This window comes from Malania oleifera, chromosome 8, assembly GCF_029873635.1.
Source record: "Malania oleifera isolate guangnan ecotype guangnan chromosome 8, ASM2987363v1, whole genome shotgun sequence".
Classification (NCBI taxonomy): Eukaryota; Viridiplantae; Streptophyta; class Magnoliopsida; order Santalales; family Ximeniaceae; genus Malania; species Malania oleifera.
This window is the reverse complement of record NC_080424.1, coordinates 27,369,053-27,394,788: the sequence shown is the minus strand read 5'-3', so window position 1 is coordinate 27,394,788 and position 25,736 is coordinate 27,369,053. Positions and strand designations below refer to the sequence as shown.

General features: G+C 35.8%; 1 non-coding gene across 1 annotated transcript; it reads right to left on the bottom strand.

Moving 5' to 3' along the window:
* Positions 1-22,949: 22,949 nt before the first annotated feature.
* Positions 22,950-23,057, bottom strand: LOC131163196 (small nucleolar RNA R71). Its single transcript, XR_009138973.1, has one exon. It is a non-coding gene; the product is annotated as a small nucleolar RNA R71 (small nucleolar RNA).
* Positions 23,058-25,736: the final 2,679 nt, after the last annotated feature.

The window sequence follows — 25,736 nt, the reverse complement described above, 5'->3', positions numbered from 1 at the left end:
CATCCGCGTAAATTGCTCGATCATGCAGCCATGCTCCCCTGAGCTCCTAGTTATCTCAGCCATCACCTACTGGGTGACGCTACGCAATACTGCATCAGAATCTCTACCCTCCATGCTAGAAGGTCCTAGTCCGTCACCCCCAGCATTTGTACCATTGCTCCTTGGGTCCATCTTAAAAAATGAAGAACATAATATAAGGACCCTATCTCCCATACCGATCTAATTTATTTCATCTAATTGAAATTTCATATACAGTATTAACTACCCTCTCTGGTCCTAACTCAAAATCCAAACCTACAACCTAAACACACGACTCGTCAATAGTTTGCTATGGCTTTCCTGAAGTCATCACCCCAAGAAAGACACAGAAACCACCACGTAAATCTCGCACCTAGACCACAAAACAAAACCTCAAATCCTTTTCCTATATTCTGGTATTATTTTCGCTGCACTCTAGGGTCTACAAAACCTAGCAACCTAAGCTCTGATACCAAATTGTAATGACCTGCTTTTTCATGCCATTTTTTTCCACTTAAACATATATAGCAAATCTCTCTGTATTATCTGCTAAAAACATCTCAAGCCCTTAGGGAGCACTAGGGAAACTCTATTCAAATTACATTCCTAAGCAGCAGTAAACATAAAACTGTAAACTATATTTACAATACCAGAAATCTAGAAAGTTCCTAAACATATATTACAACACTCCTAGTGACATCCATAAAAAACCTTGGAATCAACCCAAAGAATCAACACCTAGGAAACACTCACCCTTCAAAAAGGGCAGCTCAAGAACCTCTCTACCTGCGAGCTTGATCTGCTCACCTAACTGGATCACCTGAAAAATATTAAGTCACTGGGATAAGACAACGCTCAGTAAGAGAAGATATGTTATCACTAGTGTCTAACAACTGAGTTATACATTTAATATACTGATATAATACTGAAACTATAAAACTGTTAGTCTAGTATACTATACAGATCACATTTATTATAGTTTAAAATACAATTGTATATATGAGTTTTCTAGTAACACATAATTCTAGTAGTATAATAAATCTTCTGATGTATTGTAAATTTGTATATATATATACATATATATATATATATATATATATATATATATATAAAACAAATGTGATAATACCCTGAAAACTAAATATCATGATTTAACCCCTCATGGCAGGGTTGTGCAACCCATAGGCGGGACTTAACACTGGTTGGCCCACCAAGTAAGTCAATTTGAAACTCTACCAATCATCAATCCAACCCACTGCAATCTGTCCAGGCACGATAACTAATTTCTACATCGTCAAACTGGCCTCCTCAACCCAGAATATTAGGTAGACTGCAATATCTCCATAGGCACGGTTGACGGAATCCACATACTATCCGAGATATGTGGTTGCACTCTGATATGAAAATAGCAATGGTACCGTGCTTTGCTGTCTAAATCGAACTGAATAATTCATCAAGGTCTGATACTATTTAGTACTGATACTTATAATTATCTTACTGTTTTTACCATGCTTTTGTAATAACCATAACATCTTTAAATTGATCTGCAAAATATGAATATCTGACTGAATAACTGAATAATTGAGTGTTATGGTTCTTAAGTCATGGCATTCTGAAGAATGCTATAAATCATATTTTCTAAAAAATGCATATTGATATTTTCTGCTAGTATACGGTAAAATATTTGTCTGTATAATATCTTTAAAATATCGATCTGATAAATATATGTCTACAAAATATATCTCTATATACATATACCCTGTAATTCATAATTCTGTAAAATCTAGTAAAACATGTTTCTATGCAAAAACACTATAAACCATGTTATTCTGAAAAACTATATAAATCCTGAACTAATCCAATATTAACTCATGCCACACAATTAAATAAAGAAAATCCCCTATAATGAAATATGTATTTTTTGATAATAAAAATTATTTATATCCTGTAGAATTCACCTCGAAACACATATATACTACTGATGTAATTTCTGAAATTTCTAGCATAACATATTTTCCCTTACCTATCTAACTGGGAGGCTGACCTCCACTCAACTCTCACACCCTCGATGTACCAACCCCAAAAACCTGCATTTACATATACAAATTCTCTAGGAAATCAATACACCCGTATTTCCTGAGATTGCCTATTCATAATTTCTTGAACTATAATTTACTTGGGTTCCCAAATAGATACTTGCTGGGGTCCTCAACCCATGACTATAGGGACCTAAAACATCCTATTCTTGAAAATATGACACCCCAAATTTATTTCACAAAACACTAGTATGTTCTTATAGGATACAAAATCTGGCCCCAAATAATACTGAAAATACCTAAAAATCCAATTACCCAAATTTTAAGATGGTTCCCAAACTATTCAAATTGATTTCTGCTTCAGCTAAGTTGTGGAGAATCTCCCTAGGATCGTCGTGGAGCTTCTAAACATCAAACTGGAGGGAATCGAAGCCAGAAATCTAGAGAAAAGTGAGAGAAACCCATTTTCTAAAGAGAGAGAAAATGAGAGAGAGGAGTGGCTGGCCACGTGGCCTCGTCAACGAGCCACGTCACCTAGTCGACGAGTCCGTGAATGTGGTTCGTTGACAAAGACAGTGCCCTCGTCGACGAAATGCAGACCTTAAAAAATAGCCTCTCGGTAAATTCTTGTCAACGAGACATGTGTCCACGTCAACGAGACATGCATCCACATCGACGAACCCAAGAAGACGATTCGTCGACAAACGCGCCCTTTTTTGAAATTTCCCTTTTTCTTTCCTTTTCTTATTATTTAATTACTATAAATTCTCCTGGTCTCTACACAGGGAAATGCCAACATACAAATACAGGGAAATACAAAAATGCAAATACAGGGAAATGCCAAAATGCAAATATGGGGAAATGTCAAAAATGCGAATATAGGGAAAATACCAAAATGCAAATATAGGGAAATAGAGACATATAGGAAAGTATAAAAAAAAAATATACAGGAAATATGTAATGACCTCAAAATTTATATCAATTTTTTTTCCTTCATATTATATATATATTAACTGTTCTAATACCCTCTGCTATGAAACTCAAGCCTTAGCAAACACCGGGGTAATCCTGTATATAGTATTCATACCTACGCAACGGAAACATAAACCATACCTCCACATATACTATACAATACCAGAGTTCAAAACATTTAGACCATAGTCATATAAAACAACTCCCTCCAATATCACCTATCCCAAAATACAAAATTCTGTCACAAACTCATCCTAAAACCAGGGCTATCAAGAAATCACTCTATCTGCAAGCCTGATCTACTCACCTAGCTGGCTCACCCGAAAAAATGGTAAAATAATAGGGTGAGACGACGCTCAATAAGTGGAAATATGCTATTACTAGTGTGTGGCGACCAAGTCGTAAAACTATAGTAATAGTATGTAAAACTGCATGATTTGGTAAATCTGTAAAAACACATATATCACATGTATAGTAGCTTAAAACATATGTATCATTTGAACTTTCTATCATTAATATTGCTAATATCATACTATATACAACAAAGCTGTAAAACTGTATACATATACATAATTGTGTTTTATCCCTGAAACTTTGTATGTCATGATTTGACCCCTTATGACAGGGTTGTGTGGCCCATAGGTGGGACTTAACCTGGTCGGCCCTCTAGGTAAGTCATCATACTCTACACTACCTTAACCCGGCCAAAATGCATCCACTCCTAAGCTTAGGGTTGGCTGCTACCTCGTCAAACTAGCCCCTCAATCCAACAAACTGAGGAGTTGCATCCTCTCCAAGCACAATTTGACGGTACCCACACACTATCTGAGATATGTGGTTGCACTCTATCTGTATTAGGAACGGTACCATGCTTTGTATTCTGTATCTATATCTGTATCTGTCTGTAATCATTCCTCAAGGATTTGATACTATATATATATACTCTTCTACTATTTTCATCATGTTTCCAAAATTACCATAACGCTATCTTTCTGTACTGTAAATTTTGTAATCTCTATATTCTGTATTTGTAGCATCTTGATGTTATCTCTGTATATCTGTCTATAAAATATATATCTATATACTGTGTATGTATACTCTGAATGTTATGGTAATAGGAAACATGGCATACTGCAAATGTTATATATGTTGATCTGAGTAAAATTGTAATATACTATTCTTGATAAACATCTGTAATGTACTAATCTATATAAAACTATAACATACTGATCTAAGTAAACATATATATATATATATATACATGTTTTTTGAAACTATTTGAATAAAAGTTGTATATGTACGTATATCTGTTTGTATAATCCCTGTGAATATCTGGCTATATCTGTATGTTCTGTATAACTTCATATACTGGAAAAACTATATAAAGTTCTACATCAAATATTATCTACTCAAGTCACACATACTTTAAGAACATATATTCTGAAAAATTACATAATAACTGGTATACATACATGTCGGTAAAATTTCTATTATCATATTCAAATTTCCTAGCATAGCATATTTCCTTTACCTTAAATCTGAAAAACCTCTCACTAAACTCTAGCCTTACACCCGGAGGGTTCTCCACTTAACACCCTGAAAACAACATCCACCAGAACAAAACATCATTATTTTCTTACCTACAATATTTCTTATAGTTATAAGGAAGACATATTTTGAATAAAATATCTTACCGTGGATTTGGGACGAATTTCAAACCTCTTCCACCGACAATCTGCTCTAGCAGACTTGAAGAGAACTTTTCTAGGAGCATTGTGGTTGCTTCAGATCGTTGATCTGACGTGAAACGGGGTCGGGATCGAAGAGAGAAGGAGAAGGGTGCATTTTAGAGAAAGAAAGGAAAGATTTGCGCTGAAATTCTGTCAAAAATCCAAGTTTTAGCAATTTATAGAGCCAGATTAGTCGACGAGACACGTCATCTCATCGATGAGTCTTTAAGTAATTTCATTGACGAACTTCCTCCCTCGTTGACGAATTTCATACTGCCCCAACCTCTCTCGGTATTTTCTCGTCGACGAGGCCTACTTATATGCTCGTCAACGAACTCCTTGTGTTCATTGACGAGGACCTATATAAAAATCTTCTGAGTTATTATATTCAAAGTGCAATGTCGTCGAAGAACGCTAGGCATTCGTCGACGAAACCTGCTGCCTCCTTCTGTTTCTGTTTCCAATTCCCTCCTTCTTTAATATTTAAATACCATTATTCTTTGAGTCATTAAAAAATACATATTAAATACACAAGGAATCAAAGGAAATCCAATCCCAGCTTGCCAGCTGGAATAGCTGGAAGCATTCCCCAAGCTACTTTGTTAACCAGAATTCAAAAATAAAATCCACATGTGCGCAATAATGGAGAATGAAGTTTGTTAAAAAAATATTCCCTGTCAGACGTTTTGTTAAAAGGGAATTCTGCTGGAGGGAACCATTTTGGCGCCAAATGGGCTACCCAGACTCCATATTAATAGAGAGTCTCGCACAGTTCAAACACACAGAGCTACAGAGAGAAATTTGGGGGGGGGGAGAGAGAGAGAGAGAGAGAGAGAGAGATAGAGAGAAGAGAGAGAGAGAGAGAGAGAGAGAGAGAGAGAGAGAGAGAGAGAGAGAGAGAGAATTAGATCAATAGAGAGAAAAGGGGAGAAAGGAGAAGAACATTAGAGAAGCTCTGTAAAAATAGAAAGGAAAAAAGATAGGGGAATTGGTGAGGAGAACGCTTTGCAATATAGAGAACAGTAGAAGAAGCTTTACAAAATTAAGAGCAGTAGAGAAAGCTTTGCAAAACTAAGAGCTAGAGAAGAGAAGAGGGAGAAGTTTCAGGCATATAGAAATCGAGAGATACTCCATAGTACCCCCCTCGGATTCAAAATTCAGAAGCCCCCCGAGGAGACCCAGACTAACACAGGACAGACTCAAAAGGAGGAAAAGAAGGCCAGAGGAGATAAGAGATTTGAGGGTAATGTTCATTTTTGTTTTCCCTTACTCTAAGCATGTAACGTTGAATTACAAGATGCGAGTGTGAATGCAGGTACAGACACCCAACCCTCAAGTTCGAACTCGAACCTAAACTTGAGCCTAAACCAAACCTAGCTCAGACCCAAACCAATCTCCCCACTCTGACCCGGTCTAAAACCTAAACCTGACCTCAGATTCAGACACCCCTCGACTCACTTTGGAAAATAACCCAAGGCCCAACTCACCTTGAAAGCAACCTGAGGCCCCATCCATTTTGAAAAACAAAACCCAAACCCAAAGTTTTTTACCTGAGCCCAAAATATTTTTAACCCAAACCCATTTTAAAATCAAAGTCCAAGCCCATTTTTAGAATCCAGCCAAAGCCCATTTTAAAATAACCAAGCCCAAATCCGTTTTAAAAACTCACAAAGCCCAAACCCATTTTAAAATATCCAAGCCCGTTCCCATTAAAAAAACCCCAAATCCCAAACCCGTTTCAAAATAACCAAGCCCAAACCCAATTTTTTTAAAATAACCAAGCCTACTCCCTTCTCAGACCAGGCCTATTGTCTGTTTAAAATCCAGGCCCACCAAATCTTTTTAAAAAAAAACCAAACTCAACACCTTTTTTTCTTTTAAAAACTAAGCCCAAAATTCATTTTCTAAAGCCAAGCCCGAACATTTTTCTTAAAACTAAAGCCCACATACCAGACTAGCCTAACGAGTTGGGCTAGTCAACCTGAACCAAAACCACTGAGTTTTCAGGCGAGTCAGCTCGCCTTAAAACCTAGTCAACTCACCCAACTCATGACACCAAGCACACAGACACCATAGACACGAACACACACTAAACACACCTTGTGATCCAAACGCAACCCTCTCAGATCATGAACACATAAACCAGCATTCATTGCAACCAGAATGCACACATAAAAATATATGAATTAGAACCATACACCAATGCAGATCTAGCAATCATCCATGCATAAAAAGCGATAAATACAAAAAAAAAACAAGAGAAAAACTCATCTGTTAAGGGTTTGGGAACCCTTCGAGTACTGGATGAACACCCACGACCAGTGAAGCACAAGATTCCCCCCTGTTGTGGTTTTCATGTTCTCATGGAGCATTAAACCGAATGCAGAGCCTTTGGTTTAGGGTTTTTGATCCCTCGTAAGGACTAGACACAGAACTGGGATGTGAGACTTGAACCATGGAGCTTCGGTTTGTTTGAAGAGAGAGGGAAGATCATCTAAGAGATTTAGGGTTTTCGAGAGGAAAAGAGGGTTGGGGGTTTCAGTTCGTTTGGTTAGGAAACAAAAAGCAAGAAGGGTTTTAGGCGTCTTCACAAGGAGAGAGGCCAGGGTTTTTGAGATCACAAAAGGACTTGAGAGGAGAGAGCTTGCGAAGAGAGAAGAAAGAAGAGAGATTGAGAGAGCTGCAGGTTAGAGAGTGAGTTTTGGAGAGAAGAAGGCATTCAAGAGAGGGTCTCTGAGAGGTGAGTGGAAAGGTGAAAACCTAAACTAAGGTTTTCGGGAGTTTTAGAGGGGATTAGGGAGTTGCAGAGGAGAAGAGAGAAGGAAGAGAGAGTGTTTCAAAAAAGAGAGAGAGAGAGAGAGAGAGAGAGAGAGAGAGAGAGAGAGAGAGAGAAAGAGAGAGAGAGAGAGAGAGAAAAGATGAATGAGGGGAATTTGCAGGTAAGGCTAGGGTTTTGCAGGATTGCAGAGAAGAGAGGGATGAGGGAAGAGAGAAAAGAGAGTTTCAGCGAGAGAGGGAAGAAATGAAAAATGAGAAAAAATGAAAAAATTTGGCTTAAGTATGTTTTGGCTCAGAGCTGTAGGATCATGACACGTGGTGTCCCATCCATCTCCAGTATAGGACACGTGGTTCCACCACGTCTGCGTATGTTGAGGCATACATACCCCTTTGATCATCATTTGTTTTGTGTTTTCTATCAACGCTCTGGATTTAGCCACATCAGGGATCCGTGCACGCCCCGCTATCCACCGTTCGATCTTCACCTCCTCACAACAAACGGGATGACGACACTTCACCAATCCACACCAGCATGTGCTCCTCCATTCAATCATCGACGCATGGTGTGTCCCCCCTCCACCAGCACCAAGAACTACGCGACTCCCTCATGACCACCCAATCGAGGCATCCACACAATGGACAAGATGTTGCCACGTCAACAATCCAGGTCACCGGAGCAAGTCCATTCGGTGATTGACGCATGGCCTTGACCTCAAACTGGTTGACCCCTTGACTATTTGACCCTCCCCTTTGACCAGATCCTCTATGAACAGATCTAACTCACTGAACTGGTACTGAACCGGTTGTTATTATTTTGTTTACTTTTTTGCATCATATTATTTAATTTTTTTTAAAATTCAGGAAAAATATAGAAAATTCACCCCAAAAATTCAAAAAAAAAATCAAAGAAAAATCAGAAAAAATATTTTGAGGCCAGAAATTTGTTTTTGTGCATTTTTCATCCTGAATCATTCCAAAAACCCCATGGGAAAATTTAAAGAAAAAATATTATTTCACACTTAGGAAAATCCTACAAAATTCAAAAATTTTGGGAGTATATTTTTGTAGCATATTTTTTTGATTTTCTTGCCCTATGATTTCAAACAAAGGGCATGAGCTTTCTAAGTTCCATATGCACTAGTTCTAAGGGAATACTTTATGGTATCTACATTATATTAGTGTTATGTGATTTTTCTAATGGAGTAGGATGAAAGACTATTAAATTTAATTTGGGTATAATTTTATAATTCATTAGGTACCGTTCATAAAACGGGCGTGTAGGGGATGCTAATACCTTCCCCTCATGTAACCAAACTCCTAATTCCTACTTTGGTAACGCAGACCGATTCTACCCTTAATTGGGTAGCAATCACATGTTCTAATCGCACTCCAACAGGTTAGTGGCGACTTCATCACTTCATGTTTTCCCAAAAATCAAACTTACCATTTTTTATTTGCCCACCCCTGGGGCACCCTTGCTCCGCAGGTGCTTCGCGACAATTGGCATTGGAGATGTATACTTGCAAACTAACAATGGCAGCAGGTTAATTCTCAGAAATGTAAGGCATATTCTAGATATCATATTGAATTTAGTCTCTGTAAGGAAATTTGATGATAAGGGATATTGTAACACTTTTAGTGATGGGAAATGGAAGCTCACTAAAGGTTCTATGTTTATTTCTGGAGGAAAGAAGTATTCTACACTTTACTTGAAGTAGGAAAAGCTCTCCAAGGGTACGGTCAATATGGTGGAAAATGATTCAAGTTTAGAGTTATGGCACAAAAGGCTTGGGCATATGAGCCAGAAAGGAATTCAATTTCTAGTTAGGAAAAAGCTTCTTCTAGAAATTAAAGGTATATATTTGAAGCCTTGCGAACATTGTTTGGCTAGAAAGAAACACAGAGTATCCTTTAAAGGTGCTCCTCCATCTAGAAAATTTAATGTTTTAGATTTGGTACATTCATATGTGTGTGGTCCCATGAAAACTAGAAAACTTGATGGTGCATTGTACATTGTTACTTTTATTAATGATCATTCCAAGAAAGTGTGGGTGTACACCTTGAAGACCAAAGATCAAGTGTTAGATGTATTTAAACAATTACAGCCTAGTGCTGAAAGAGAAACAAGGAGAGAATTGAAGTGCATTAGATTAGATAATGGTGGTAAATATTTAAGGCCATTTGATGAGTATTGTAAAGTTCAGGGCATTCGACATAAAAAAACTCCTCCAAAAACTCCTTAGTTGAATGATTTGGTAGAAAGGATGAACGAGACTCTGATAGAGAGAGTGAGATGCATGTTATCACATGCTAAGTTTCCAAGATCCTTTTGGAGTAAGGCAATGAGTACAGTAGTCCATTTGACAAATCTCTCTCCATGTATTCCCTTGCAATGTGACATGCCAGAAAAATTTTGGGACGAGAAAGATATTTCCTAGTATCACTTAAAATTTTTTGGTTGTAAAGCTTTTGTACATATTCCTAAGGATGAGAGATAAAAACTTGATGCAAAAACAAAGTCATGTATCTTTCTGGGACATGGACATGACAATTTTGGCTACAGATTGTAGGGTCCATTTGAAAATAAATTGATTAGAAGTAGGGATGTTGTATTTGTTAAATACCAGACTATTAAGGGCATTGAAAAATTTGTTGAAAAGTAAAAGAAAAATAGCGATGACTTGGTTTATTTGGATCCAATTCCTTCTTCTATGATTTAAAGTCAAGTTGGTGATGATGCACATGATGATCGGAGTGATTCGGTTTATGTAGATCTACCTATAGTTAGTTATGAGGTAATTGATTCAAATGAGCAATCGATTGTCAAAGACAAAGTGCCACCAATTTCATCTAATATACCATTGAGGAGATCATCAAAGGACCATCAACCCTCAAGTAGGCATTCCACACATGAATATATATTGCTCACATACAGGGGAGAACCAAAGTGCTATCGAGAGGCTGTAGAACATGAGCACAAAGAAGAATGGTTAAAGGCTATGCAAGAAGAGTTGAAATCCCTACACGAAAATGATATATTTGAGCTAGTAAAGTTACAAAACGGTACGAGAGGTTTGAAGAATAAATGGGTATACAAATTGAAGATTAAAGAAAATAGTTCACTTCACAAGTAAAAGGCAAGGTTGGTTTTGAAAGTCTTCAGCCAAGAACATGGAATTGATTTTGATGATATTTTTTTCTCTCATTGTGAAGATGTCATCTATCATAGTGGTGCTCAGTTTAGCAGCTAGTATGGATTTGGAATAAAGCATATGGATGTAAATACTGTTTTTCTCCATGGTGACTAGAAAGAAGAGATTTACATAGAGCAACCAAAGGATTTTCAGGTGAAAGAAAAATAAAATCTATTTTGCAAGTTAAAGAAGAGCTTGTATAAGTTGAAGCAAGCACCGAGGCAATGGTATAGGAAGTTCGAATCAGTTATTGAGCAGCATGGTTAAGGAAAAACTACTTCTGATCATTGTGCTTCTATTAAAAGATTTTCTAATAGTGATTTTCTTATTCTATTGCTCTATGTTGATGATATGGTAATTATTGGCCATGATATGCATAAGATTAACAAGTTGAAAAAAAGATTTGAGTAAGTCTTTTGCCATGAAAAATTTACTGCCAATAAAGAAAATATTTGGCATGGAAATCGCTCATGATAGGAAAGCCAAGAAGTTGTAGTTATCATAGCAAAAGTACATCGATAAAGTGCTTGAAAGATTTAACATAAAGAGGGCTAAGGCAGTTAGCTCTCCTCTTGCTAATCACATCAAGTTGAGTTCCAAGTAGTGTCTTTTCACTGAGAAAGAGAAGGAAGAGATGAGAAGAGTCATATATGCTTCAGCAGTTGGAAGTTTGATGTATGCAATGGTTTGTACGAGGCCAGACATAGCTTATTCAGTTGGTGTTGTTAGTAGATTTTTCGCCAATCCTTGTAAAGAGCATTAGAATGTTGTGAAATGGATTCTCAGGTATCTCTGAGGTACTTCCTCCTTATGTATTTGCTTTGAGAGTAGAAAACCTTTATTATTTGGTTATACAGACGCAGACATTACTGGAGATATTGATGATAGAAATTCTACATCGAGATACTTGATTACTTTCATAGGGGGAGTTGTGGCTTGACAATCAAAGTTACAGAAATGTGTTGCTCTTTCTACTGCTGAAGCTGAGTTTATTGCAGCCATTGAAGCTTGCAAGGAAGTGTTGTGGATGAAAAGATTCTTGTAGGATCTTGGGTTCAATAAAAAGAGGTATGTGTTGTATTGTGATAATCAGAGTGTGATTCATCTTTGTAAGAATCACAGTTTTCATTCTCGATCCAAGCATATTGACGTGAAATATCATTGAATTACAAATGCACTAGATTTTGACTTGTTAGAAATAAAAAAAATCCAAAATGATGACAATGGTTCAAACATGATGACAAAATCTCTATCAAGGAAAAAACATAAAATGTGTTGCATGATTTCTAGTATGATGAACTTCTCCACATAGTCAGGAATGGGGGGTTGTTGGGTTTCCATACTATGTGGAGGATGGCCTACATGTATAAATGATTCTCTAGGAAGTCTTGGTCAATGCCCAGGTAGAATTCATTTCCAAGTGGAAGTAAAGAGCCTTTGTGCTTTGGTATCCCAATTGTTGTCTTGGAATGCAGTGGTTATTTATTAGTTGAGTGCAGTTTTCTTTGGAAGATGGAGGGTCATTTTTTGAAAAGTAAATAAACACTTTTTTGGTAAGCTATTGTTGTAGAAAAAGAGAGTTTTGTGCATCCTTGGGACAACTAAGAAAAAGTGAGGGAGAGAAGAAAATTGTTTGCTGAAAATTCAGGATTGAAGGTACGTACGTAGTCAGCTTGATCTTGATGATTCAAATGATGATTTCTCGTCCGATTGAGCTAAAATTTTGACAGGTTGTTTATGACTCAAGCTTCTTCATTTTGGTCAGCCTGATTTTCATTTGGAGTTTTGTAACTTTGATTTCGTGGCTTAGACAGTAGCCCCTTTTTTGGGTGAGACCTCTCCATTTGACATTCAAGTTTGATTCCACCTTGATGGTGATGGCTCATATTATTTTTCTATTCCAAGAATTTGTGATTATTGATGATTTTTTTTTTATGTATGCATCTAGTTTTAACTAGGGAAGACCTTTTGTAACTTACTAATTTGAAATAGTGGAAGATTGGAAGTGGACTTCAGTCTCGTGGTTTTTCCCTTCACGGCTAAGGGTTTTCTATTTAAATCTTGGTGTTCTCTTTACAATTGTGTGGCTGATTTTGTGTGTTTAGTTGTTATGTATCTCTATTTTTGGATAATTAATTATTCTACTTAGTGTTGATTGGACTTGGGAAAGGTTTATTTTTGGGCCATTGTGTTTTGGACATCACCTCCATAACCCACCTCTTCCCTAACAAAGTGGACTTTCCAAACCTTTAAATATTGAAGCAAGGTTACAAGGACATGACTAGGCAAAATGTTTGGCTCCGATGTTGCCAATGCATGAAAGCAACTTGGATGGAACAAGGATATCGACAAGGAAGGGAAGGATATGTCCCACTTAAGAGACACTATGGTTTTCATTGCGACTTTGATGTAGGACGAGATTGGTTGACCTATACCCTACAGTTCAGCCCTCACGTAAGCACATACATTCAAAACGCTTTGATTTAAGAATTTGGTTAACCAACATAAACATCATAAATCATGCTATCTTTTGCAAGTTCGGAATTTCGAAAAGGTGTATGTGTTGTCTAGAAAATAAGTCTCAATTGTTTCTTTCACAAAGGAATCAAGTAACATGTGGAAAAGTTGTTATTTCATAGATTCAAGAATATAAGTTCTATGTTAACACACTAATATTCATACAAGTGATTTTAGCTAACAAGTATTAATATTGAAATCAAATGGTTCAAACATGCTATTCAAATATGGAATTTTAGGCTTCAAGCAAAGGTTTACACAATATTAAGCAAGGGTTTAAAATCGAATAAGGGCTAAAGAAAATAAAAATCTCACCAAAGGAAATCTTTGGATGACTTGATATTATCCACCACAAGCTTGGATCACGTCGTAGATCCTTTATACAAGATTTGAAACGCCAAAACAAACACAGCTATGGAGTGTTGGGGAAATGATCATGTGAGAATATGTTGGTGGTGGCCATGTGGTGTTGATGGAGGTCATAAGAGTATAGATGGAGGAGGTGATGATGGAGTCGTTGGATAGTTTAGTGGTCTCTCACCATTTGATCTCCAAAAATAACGTTGTAGCCCCACACTACTCACTCACAAAGAGAGAAACAAGCTTCACAAGCTTAACAATGGAAAAATTCAATATATTCAAACTTCTTCCTCTTTATGCTTACAATAAGAAATCTATTTACAAACTTAGCTTGGGGCAAGTATGGGAAACAAAGCATGGGGGGAATAATTATGGGTTACAAATCATGGGGAGACAAAGCATGGGGGGAATAATCATGGGTTACAAATCATGGGGAGACAAAGCATGGGAGGCATAATCATGGGGGGACGAAGCATGCTTGCACTTTACAAACAAAATATAAAACATATGTCAAGGAAGGCCCAATCCATATGGGGCCCACAAAGTCATGTAGGGCACATGGGTCTTGAACTCCAGCATATCAACTTGGGTCTTCTCGTACTGAAAGCCCTTACATAATTCATGTGTACCTACAAAAGAGTTACGAAATAAAGTGGACATCTTGAGGTCATCCATGTGTCACCATGTTAGCGAAGGAAATAGTCAAGGCTGATTAATCCCCATCAGACTTCCTAAGGTGGGGCTTGTTATGGCCAATGGATAAGATATGTTCGAGAATATTGGTTAATGCATAAAATGGGGTAATGAGCTTCATGTAAGATGCAAAGTCATCTCAATTATGTGATGGATTTATGGAGGAACCAACTTGATGACTTGAAGGGGATGTTCCAAGCCAATTTTGTGCCCTAGAAGCAATAAATTAGAAATATTAAGGTGGAGTTAGTCTTTTTGTAAGAGAATGAAAGCACAATGTACTCATTGCTTGTGTGATAGCTAAAAAATTGATATTCCACAACCAAAATCTTATGGTGGTTTTAGGAATGCTAGAGAACTTGATAATTTTTTTTATGGAGTTTTGATTAATATTTTAAGGCTATGTTCAAGGAAAGATTTTTAAAAATCACGATACATAATTTTTATCTTTTGGATACTACTATAATATGGTGGAGGTAGAGATATTATGACATAGAGAAAGACACTTGCATCATCAACACTAGGGATAACTTTAAGAAGGAGAACAAGCAATTTTATCTTGAGAACGTGGACCATGAAGCTCCTAACAAGCTTTGATAGCTCACCCACAAAGGGCGTTTAGGATTATGTGAAAGAACTCTCCAAGCTCTTACCTGAATCCATGATGTTAGCTAATCATAAAGAATGAATGGTTGTTGTGTTTCCTTTTGGCCTCAAAGGGCTCTATTTATTCAAGTTGGATCATATATGGTTCACATAGGCCATTACATATAAGGTAGATTTTACATACGTGTCACATAGGCTAATTAAAAAATGAGCATATGTGAATATAAGGCTGGCTATGCCTTTATGGCTCAAACTGTTAGGCAACTAAGAAACAACATGTACAAAAAGTAAAAATTAATGAAATGTGAATGTTAAGGTGGATGATTGGTATAAAATTAAAAGATAAAGTAAAAAATGAGCATATATGCAATAATTTTAAGCATAGCACCGATCAAAGATAAGATAAGGGAGGACAATTTAAATGATTTGGGCTTTTGAAACACAGGCCTAATAGAGCACATGTGAGGAAGAGTGAGTTAGTTATTATTTCTAGCATGAAAAAGGATAGGTGTATGCCTAAAATAACTTGGAATAAGGTAATGAGAAAATATTTAATAGCCCTTAGTCTAATAGAGAAAAATATTCTCAATCAAGTGAATTGGCAAAAAAGGATTCATGTAGTCAGTCCCACCTAGTGGGACTAAAGGCTTGTTGTTACTGTTGTTGTTGTTTGTTGTTCTCACATGGGCTAATTCATACATGGTATGTACACGTAATTAATTCCTGCATGGTATATACAGAAGGTTAATTCATACATGATATGCATACACATGCATCTTGCTAACATCCATCCTCAAACTCAAGTAGGCAAAGATCAAGATCAACTTGAGATTGGAAACTAAGTGTTGAAAACGACCAGGATATGGCACTTAGGGAGCAATAATGCAATGTGGAGCACAATATTTCATCATGGTAGTGTACAAATTTGAGCTTGGAAAGGTGCACCTAGAGTTAGGCAACCTAGGAGCAAATCTGAGCTTGAAGAGAGGAGCACGGAGTTAGGAGCGTATTTGAATTCGGAGAGATGACCACAGAGGTAGAAGCATATCTAAACTTGGAGAGGTGAACAAGGAGCTAAGAGCATATCTGAGCTAGGAGAGGTGACCAAGGATTTAGGAGCATATCAAAACTTACAGAGGTGAGCAAGGAGCTAGGAGCAAATTTGAGCAAGGAGAGGGGAGCAAGGAGCTAGGATCATATATGAGATTATAGAGTTAAAGAAGGAGCTATAGCAAATATGATCAAGGAGATGAAAGCAAAGAGCTAGGTAACCTATGATGACATGTGCAAGCAATGCTGATAAGGTGCGTAAGAGGTAGTGTTGGTGTGCAGGGGCAATGGTTGAAAAAGAGATCTTATGGATTTTTGATAGACATTTTTTACCTAATAAAATAAAGAGACCGAGTCAAATATATGAAAAATAAGGCCAAAAATACAAAGAAAAAGGATGCAACATAAGGGTCGATTAGTCATTTTTAGGTAATCAACCAACCCTTTTTTTTCTTTTACAATTTCCCTCCATCTTATTAAAGGTCTATAAATAGAACTTTTGGCAAAAAGATGAGGACACATCCAAGTGGGCGTAAGGAGAGGGGAAAAAAAGTGTTTTTCGTACATTATTTGGGTTAAAATAGAGGGGATTTGATTTGAATTTTGAAAAGAGATCATACTTCTCTCATCTTTTTTTTATTTGTTCATTAGGGTGTGTGTAATCAAAAGTGTACAAAGTTTTTTTACAACATAAGGTCAATATCCTAACCTTCTCTCATCTGTTTTCAAGTTCTAATTTGAGTTTTTGCATAAGAAGCATGTTTGCATGTTTGCAGTGCTAAGGTTTGATTGATACATGTTTTTTTACATTTTCCTATATAGATCATGCATGTCAGGGATGTTAGAGTGTGTTAATATACTTTATGAAAAAAAAAAATTGATTGAAATTTAAAAAAAAATTGCACATTTTCTCAAAGTTTGCATGTGGACGATTGATTAGCCTATAGGTGCAATCAACCGCCCCCTTTTATATTTGAAAAAAGTAGCTATTAAGCTCCAAGATGATTGACTCTCTTTGCAGATAGTTAACCGCCAAATCCCAAAACTAAATATTTTGGGGTTTTCTGTATTTTGCTTTGGAATTTCATGCTTTTTGAGTCTAAACACTCTTTAGAGTGTGACTAGTTGAGTCTAATTACTCAATTATCAAAGGTTTTTATGGTTTTTCCTTTCGAAAAAAAAAAAAAAAGTTTTCATTGTCAAAGTGATTTCAAAAAAATTTTCAAATGCAAAATTTGATGTAAATAGAGTAAGAGATAAAATTATAAAAATCAAAATGATCTCAAGCCAATAGATAATAAATATCTTTAGTACTTATGCTCCTCAAGTGGGCGTATTAGAAAATTTTAAGAGATAATTTTAGGAAGATATGGATAGTTTATATAAGGCATATCAGAGACTAAGAAAATATTTATGGACACATTGGAAGCGATAATAAAGGTTATGAAAGGATACATAAATGATATGGATATAAAAACAAAAATAAGCCTGGAAAACTATGTCATACAATTTTATTACAATGAATACTTGCTTTAAGAAGAGGGAAGAACACTTAATAACCTTCAAAAAAAGAAAAAATAGAAGTCAAATAGTTTTTTTTTTTTTTTTTGTCTTAAATATGAGGGTAGATTGTTTATCATGTAAAGATTGTAAAGTTATATCCAGTGAAAGTATAATCACAAAATATATAGTTTTAATATTAGATATATGTATCAAAAAATAAAAATGGATGAATAAAATAAATCAATGTAAGAGAACTAAATGATGGAACTTAAAGGGAGAAAATACAATAAAATTTAAAGATAAAATGATCAAAATGATGATTGGACTATAGAGGACGGTGCAGACACAAATACTCCTTAGAGTAGGATAGCTAACTCTATTAAAAAAATAGTAAAAGAAAATTTTAGGTCAGTCTAAAGGAAGATTCTCAAATAGTAAAAAAAAAATTGGTAATGGGATCAAAATGTTCAAAAAGTCATAAAGACAAAAAGAATTTGGTATAAAACATGGCAACAATATAGAAACATGGATACCTTGAAAAATATAAAGAGATGAGAAAAGATGCAAAAAAGGTTGTTAGTGAAGCTAAACATTGTTCATTGAATAATTTGTACGATAGATTATATACAAAATATGAGGAAAGGGAAATGTTTAAAAGTAAGTACTAAGGTAACATAACATGTATAAAAAGTGAGGATGATATTATCTTAGTTAAGAAAGAAAAGATAAAAGAAAGATGACAAAGTTACTTTAGCAAGCTACTTTAATGAAAAATAAATAGAAGGTTTAAACTTAGAATTGACAAATGAGGAAAAGGCTAAATGTAATGACCCGAAGAATAATGATATTTAAATAACAAAGAGGGAGGAAAATGGAAACAATAACAGAAGGAGGCAGCCGACTTCGTCGACGGCAACATTGCATTTTGGAGGTGATAATTCTAAGAAATTCCCCCAGGCCTCGTCGACGAACACAGAGGTTTCGTCGTCGAGGGTTCTTCAGGATCTCGTCGACGAGGTCCCGTCTCATTGACGAGAAGATACCGAAAAGGATTTTTGGAAGTCTGAAATTCGTCGACGAGGGTGCAGATTCGTCGACAAACTCTCTACAGAACTCGTCGACAAGGTGACGTGGCTCGTCGACGAAACCCGCAGTATAAATAGTGCTTAAACTCAGTTGTTACGCAGAAAACTCAGCAAAAACTCTCTTCTCTCTCTCCCTCCTACGGCTCCACCTCCATTTCTCTTTGATTTCGGCCCCGTCAGTCACCAGATCGACGATCTGAGGCCACCACAACGCTCCTGGTGGAGTTCTTTTTAAGTCTATTAGGGCAGATCGTCGGTGGGATCGAGTTGAATTTCTTCCTAGAATCAGGGTAAGGCCTTTTAGTCCATTTTTGGCCTTCTGATAGTTGTAGGAAATGATGCAGGCAAACAAATATTGATATTTTGTTCTGACGAATGTTATTTTCAGAGTGTCGTGTAGGAAGCCCTGCGAGGGTAGGACCGGTATGCGATAAGAACTTTTTAATAGTCAGGTAAGAGAAATATGTTATGATAGGCAAATTTAGTATGATTTTAAGTATAGTATATATATTTATACCAGATTATTATTCACAACAGGAATTAATACAGTTCTACAGTTTATCCATTATGTATAATATGTTTTAAATTACTGTGTGGCTTGAGAATATAAATATAGTATAGAGACATACTTTACAATAGTTTCAAAGCTATGTTTTATAGAAAATATAGATAGAGGAAATATTTATAGTAATTACAGAATATCATGATTATATAATTGATACAGATACAGTTTACAGTACCATGACATACAGTTTTACAGTTCATTTCATAAATACAGTTTATACAGATACAATTTATCACAGTGTCATGGTTTATACAGTTATTACAAAATCATGGTAAAATAGATAGTTGTATATAGAGATATATTATATAGTATCATGCCCTGTTGAACCATTATAGATTACAGAGCACGATACCGTAGCTACATACAATATATAGAGTGTAACCACCTATTTAGATAATGCGTGGTATAAAGGTCGATCGTATAGAGCCCACGAGTGGACAAGCTCCCCATCAGATATGGGTTGAGGAGGACTGATCAGACCTATGCAGTATAGTGATTTATCCTGGTCAGCCAGCCAGGGTAGATCCCACCTACGAGCCACACAACCCTATCATGAGGGGTTAAATCATGACACACTATTATCCATAGGGAAGTTTTCAGGTATTATTATTATGTATATATAGATTTACAAAGACAGAAAATATATATATATATATATACACATATTAGAAGTATTTTGAGTAGAAACCTAAAGTACAAATATGTTAAGCAACAAGGAAAAGGTGATGGTTTATATTACTGGTATTGTATTTACAGATTCAGTGATACATGATTATATAGTAATAGATTTTCACAATATTATAACTCATTTGTCATACACTAGTAATAGCATATTTCGTCTTACTAAGCGTTGGCTCATCCCATTACTTTAACATTTTTTAGGTGATCCAAGTAGGCGAGCATACCAGGCTCACAGATAGAGGGGCCTCAGTATTACTCTAATAATAGAGTGAGTATTTTTTGGAGTATTTTTGCATAGCCCTAGCCCAGTTGAGGGTATTTTTGGGAAATAGTCATATATGTATATTTTGGGAAACATTTTAGCACTCTGGTGTTGTATATAATTATATATGGTTATGTTCATTTGATTTCTGCTTCTCGCTGCTTAGGTTGATGGTTGGGTTTAATTCAGTTTGGTATCAGAGCATTATAAATGTTATAGTATATAAAAAATAAAAAAATAAAAAAAAACCAGTTAAATAGCAGGTCGTTACACTAAAAATATGAAATTTATTCGCAAGATTAGAGTTAACGAATGGAATTATATGGTTAACTAATTTACTTAACACAATTATAAAAAATAAGAAAATGTTAGATGAATGGAGGAAAAGTATTTTAGTACCTATATACAAAAAATAAAGGTGGTATTCAAAATTGTTATAATTATCGTGGAATTAAATTTATGAGTCATATGATGAAACTATGAGAAAGAGTAGTTAAACAAGCATTAAGACTAGAAATGAAGGTCCCAGAAAAACAATTTGGTTTTATGCCTGTGAGAATTACTACATAAGCTATATATCTTTTAAGAAGATTAATGAAAAAGTCCAAAGAAAAGAAGAGGGATTTGCATATGGTATTTATCGATTTAGAGAGCGTATTCTAACGGATTTTGGGAAGTCCTATGATGAATTTTAGAAGAAAAAAAAAAGTGTATGCAGTGCTACGTATACTGATTTTCATGAGTGCATAAGAGTGCACTCTAAACAATACATTTTCTTGTTTATTTGTTAATTTATGAGGACAATTTGAATATGTTAGTAGTAAGTTTCTAAATTGATCTTCATTTTATATTCTAATTGATTTTCAATGATTTTTATCATAGGAATAAAGTTAAAAAGATTTGGAAGTCAACTCTTAGCATAAATGAAGAAGATCAGCCACATAAATTTGAGGAAAGAATATTGAATATGATATAATCTCGCTTTGGAAGAGTCACCGTGCACCGTTTAGTATTTTCATCATAACTATCTCATCCGACGTCAATTTTAGTCGATTCAAGTTGGGTTAAAAACCTTACATAATGGGCTACAATTTATCCTGAAATAGTCTTTTGCTAACTCAGAATTTTACTAGGTCAAAAGTGGGCCGTAATCTAAGTCCAAAATTCGCTACGAGATAGTCTGGATGTATTTCGGTATTTTAATCATAACTCTCTCATCTAATATCGGATTGGTGTGATTCAAGTGGCGTTGGAAAGCTTACAAAAAAATTCGCCTCAATTCATTGTGAGATAGTATTTCACTAATCCGGAATTTTACTAGGTCAAAAGTGGGCCGCAATCCAAGCCCAAAAATCAGAAGATATTTTTTTAGCGTTTTTCTTTTGATATTATTCCCCTTTTAGGATTTTGAGGAGGCAACTTTATAAACAAAAACTCTTATTTTGAGGTGGTGGCTGGGTTTTGTGAAGGTTCTCTTTAGAGTTTATTTTTCTTTTTTCTTATTATGAGGAATTAATTCCTTAATCTTGGCTAGGGATGAACTTGATCAAATAAAGGTATTTCAATTTGTTTTTAATCCGTATTGTTGTTCTTTAATGTTTTTATATTTTCTATTTATTGTTCATCAATTATTATTTGTTTTATTTCATGCTTGAATATTCATATATTTGAATCTCTTCATGGATTCAGTCATGGTTTTTTCATAGAATTGTAAGGATCCATAAATATGTTCAAGACGAACCATTAATTTTGTTACATTACTCCTCTACTGCGATATTGTCTCCGGATATATTGCTATCATTAGATTTTGTTAACAAAGTTAATAGATTTTGAGTTTTTGACGAGAAGAATAATATGTAGAAAATTTACTTTTGAATTTATCAAAAATTTATAATTCTATATCTTGTGATTGGGGATTTGGGATTTGAAATCCCCAGTTGAGAAAACCAATGGACTAAAAATAGATTGATTATCTGATTTGTGAGAGGGATTCCAAATGCCTTGGTTCTTGCAAACTTAATTTTTCATCCATAAAAATAATCTTAGTTTTAAATCTTTCTAAAAAGAAGTTAGCTGTCTTTTTCTTTAAAAATCATTACTATTCATTTTATTTTTATTTGCCTATTTGTGTTCCTTTTTCCATCTCCCTATGGAATCGATACCCCAAAGTTGTGTTACAACTATCATATTATTCTTTAGTCGTAATCAAATTTTGGTGTCATTGCCGAGGAGATGATACAACAAGGAGCATTGTGAGGAATATATTTTACTGAATTGATTCATCAAGGGCAGTAATCTCATTTCTTTCTCTGTTATTTTTTTTAGTTTTAGTTTTTTTTTTTTTAGTAAAGTAATTTACTTTTATTTTTATTTAAGTGTATGCATAGGTATAGGGACGAATTAGGTAGATTCGCAAAGAGACCCGACATTGATTATGATACGGACATTCTCTTTTCGAATCTATTTAATACGCCTCTTGATTTAGATATAACATCCATTGCATCACAATCTTCATTCACAATGAGTCATCATAAGGACCAACCCATTAGAACTCTTCAAGAGTATCTCCATCCTACATGCACTACCACACCCTCATGTATCATGCTTCCACCTAATGTGCCGCATTTTGATTTTAAACTGGGGATGATTCCACTTCTCCCCACTTTTCATGGATTTGAAAAAGAAAACCCATATGTGCATATTAGGGAATTTGAAGAGGTAGTTGCAACTTTTCATAATCAACTTGGTACGATGGACATAGTCAAACTTAAAATTTTTCCATTTTCTTTAAAAGAAAGAGCAAAAAGTTGGCTATATTCATTGAGACCGCGTTCGATTGGGTCATGGGCTGAGATGACTCAAGCATTTTTTCGTAAGTATTTTCCACATCACAAAACAAATGCTTTGAAGAGACAAATCTCAACCTTTGTTCAGAAAGAGAGTGAAACTTTATACCAAGTTTGGGAGAGATTTAAAGAATTGTTAAATTTGTGTCCCCACCATGGTTATGAGAGTTGGGGCATTGTGAGTTACTTCTATAAAGGACTTGTACCTAGGGAGCGCCAATTCATTGAGATGATGTGTAACGGTGAATTTTTGCAAAAGGACAATAATGAGGCCATTGAATATTTGAATGAAATAGCATAAAAAGCCCACACATGGACAGGACCTAGTGCTATTAAGAGCACAAATAGGTCACAAAGTACAGGAAGCCCAACTAGTGGTGGAATTTACCATCTTAGGGAAGGGGATAACCTAAAGGCTAAGGTTGAGATGCTCACTAGGGAGCTAGAGGTGTTAAAGACTAAGGACTTAAAGCCAACACATGTGGCTAACCATGCAGAGTCTTTTTCGAACATGTTTTGTGTGTGGCAGAGTAGATCACCTCATTCAAGAGTGTCCCACATTTGCTGAGATGAGAAAGATGTATGAAGAACAACGTAATGTCTTTGGTGTGTACAAGAAGTCTTTTACACCTTTCTATGATACCTATAATCCGGGGTGGCGCAATCACCCCAATTTTAGTTGGAAGTCTGAAAACCAGTCACTTGCACAACCCCCTAGATCATATCCTGCACCATATCATGCACCTTCATCTTCTAGGAGTCCTTTAGAAGACACTTTGCATGCTTTTATTGAGGCATAGGGTAAGACTAACCAAAAGTTTGAATCTTTGATCACGTAGGTTGTTGAAGAAAACAAGGAGATAAAGAGCCAAGTGTCCAAATTGATGAGCTCCTTGAGTGTGAATGAACGAGGTAAGTTTCCTTCTCAAGCTCAGCCCACACCCCATGGCCCACACATGGCGCAAGAGAATTTGAAGGATGTGAATATCATGTGACATGAAGTAGTAAGTCATTACACGTCTCAACAACAAACAAATCAGAGGATGTGGAAAAGAATCAAGATAGTAGTGATGCCGAGCTACCCAAGGAACTTAAGGTGACAAAGAGTCCAATAAAGGTACCATTCCCTCAAGATTTAAAATCAAGCAAACAAACTCTGGATCCTAACAATGAAATCCTAGAGAATCTAAGGCAAGTAAAAATCAATCTTCCTCTTTTGTATGTGATTAAACAAGTTCCTACTTATGCAAAAGTTCTTAAGGATTTGCGTACAATTAAGAGGAAGCACCATGTGAAGAAGACAGCGTTCCTAACAAAATAAGTTAGTGCTCTAATTAAGCAGTGGATTCCTCCCAAGTACAAAGAACTTGGTTGCCCAAACATTGCATGCAGCATTGGAAACCATGAGTTTAGACAAGCTTTGCTAGATTTAGGAGTTAGCGTGAATCTAATGTCATATTCTATTTATTTGCAGTTGGGGTTGGGAGAAATCAAACCAAACAATGTGGTATTGCAATTTGCTGGCCATTCAATCAAAGTACCCCCGAGGTGTGGTAAAGGATGTTCTAATTCAAATTGACAAATGTTATTATCCTGTTGATTTCCTAATCCTTGACACTAGCCCTGCTGTTGATACTACTTCTAAAATTCCTTTGATTTTAGGTAGGCCTTTCCTGCCACTACTAATGCTCTTATTAATTACAGGAATAGGCTTATGAAATTGTCTTTTGGAAACATGACTCTCGAGGTGAATATCTTTCATATTGCAAAACAGCCAGAAGATGATGATGAGGGCCACCATACATGATTAACTCACTCATGGATAGGTGAGTTTCTACAGCCCATGATTTTGATCCCCTTACGTATTTGCTTGTTAATTTGAGTTTGAGTTTATCAGTAATCCATCTGATGTAGTTGATCTTTGTGCTATTTTTAATAGAACTCAAGACTATGGCACTCGGGCATGGCAACCAAAGTTCGAGGAGCTGCCTAAGGAAGGTGAAAAACAAATTCCCTCAAGTGTGGAAGGACCCAAGGTTGAATTGAAGCCTCTGCATAAGGGTTTAAAGCATGCTTTCCTTGGTCCACATGAAACTTTTCCTATTATTATCTCATCTGAATTGTATGAGTCTCGGAGTGAGAAATTAATTTGAACCCTAAGTGAGCATAAGTCAGCCTTAGGTTGGAGCATTGCTGATATAAAAGGAGTTAGTCCCTTGGTATGTTCTTATAAAATTAATTTGGAGGAAGGAACCAAACCTCGTATAGGCCTCCAACGTAGGCTTAATCGCACTATGAAAGAAGTGGTGAAGAATGAAGTGTTGAAACTATTAGATGCAGGAATTATATATACTATTGCTGATAGTAAATAGGTAAGTCCTACATAGGTTGTTCCTAAAAAGTCAGGTGTTATTGTGGTGAAGAATAACCTGGGAGAGTTAGTCCCGAAAAAACTTGTGACTAGGTGGCGGATGTGCATTGATTACAGAAAATTGAATGCTGCCACCCGGAAAGACCATTTTCCTCTTCCTTTTATTAATCAAATTTTTGAGCATGTGGCTGGTCATCCGTTCTATTGTTTCTTGGATGGTTATTCTGGTTATTATCAAATTGAAATTGCATTAGAAGACCAGGATAAAACCACTTTCACTTGTCCGTTTGGTACTTATGCTTTTCATAGAATGTCATTTGGATTGTGCAATGCACCTACTACTTTTCAACGTTGCATGATGAGCATTTTTAATGACATGGCTGAAAATTGCATGGAAGTTTTTATGGATGACTTGACTGTTTTTTAATCTTCTTTTGATGCATGCTTATTGAATTTAGAGAGAGCGTTG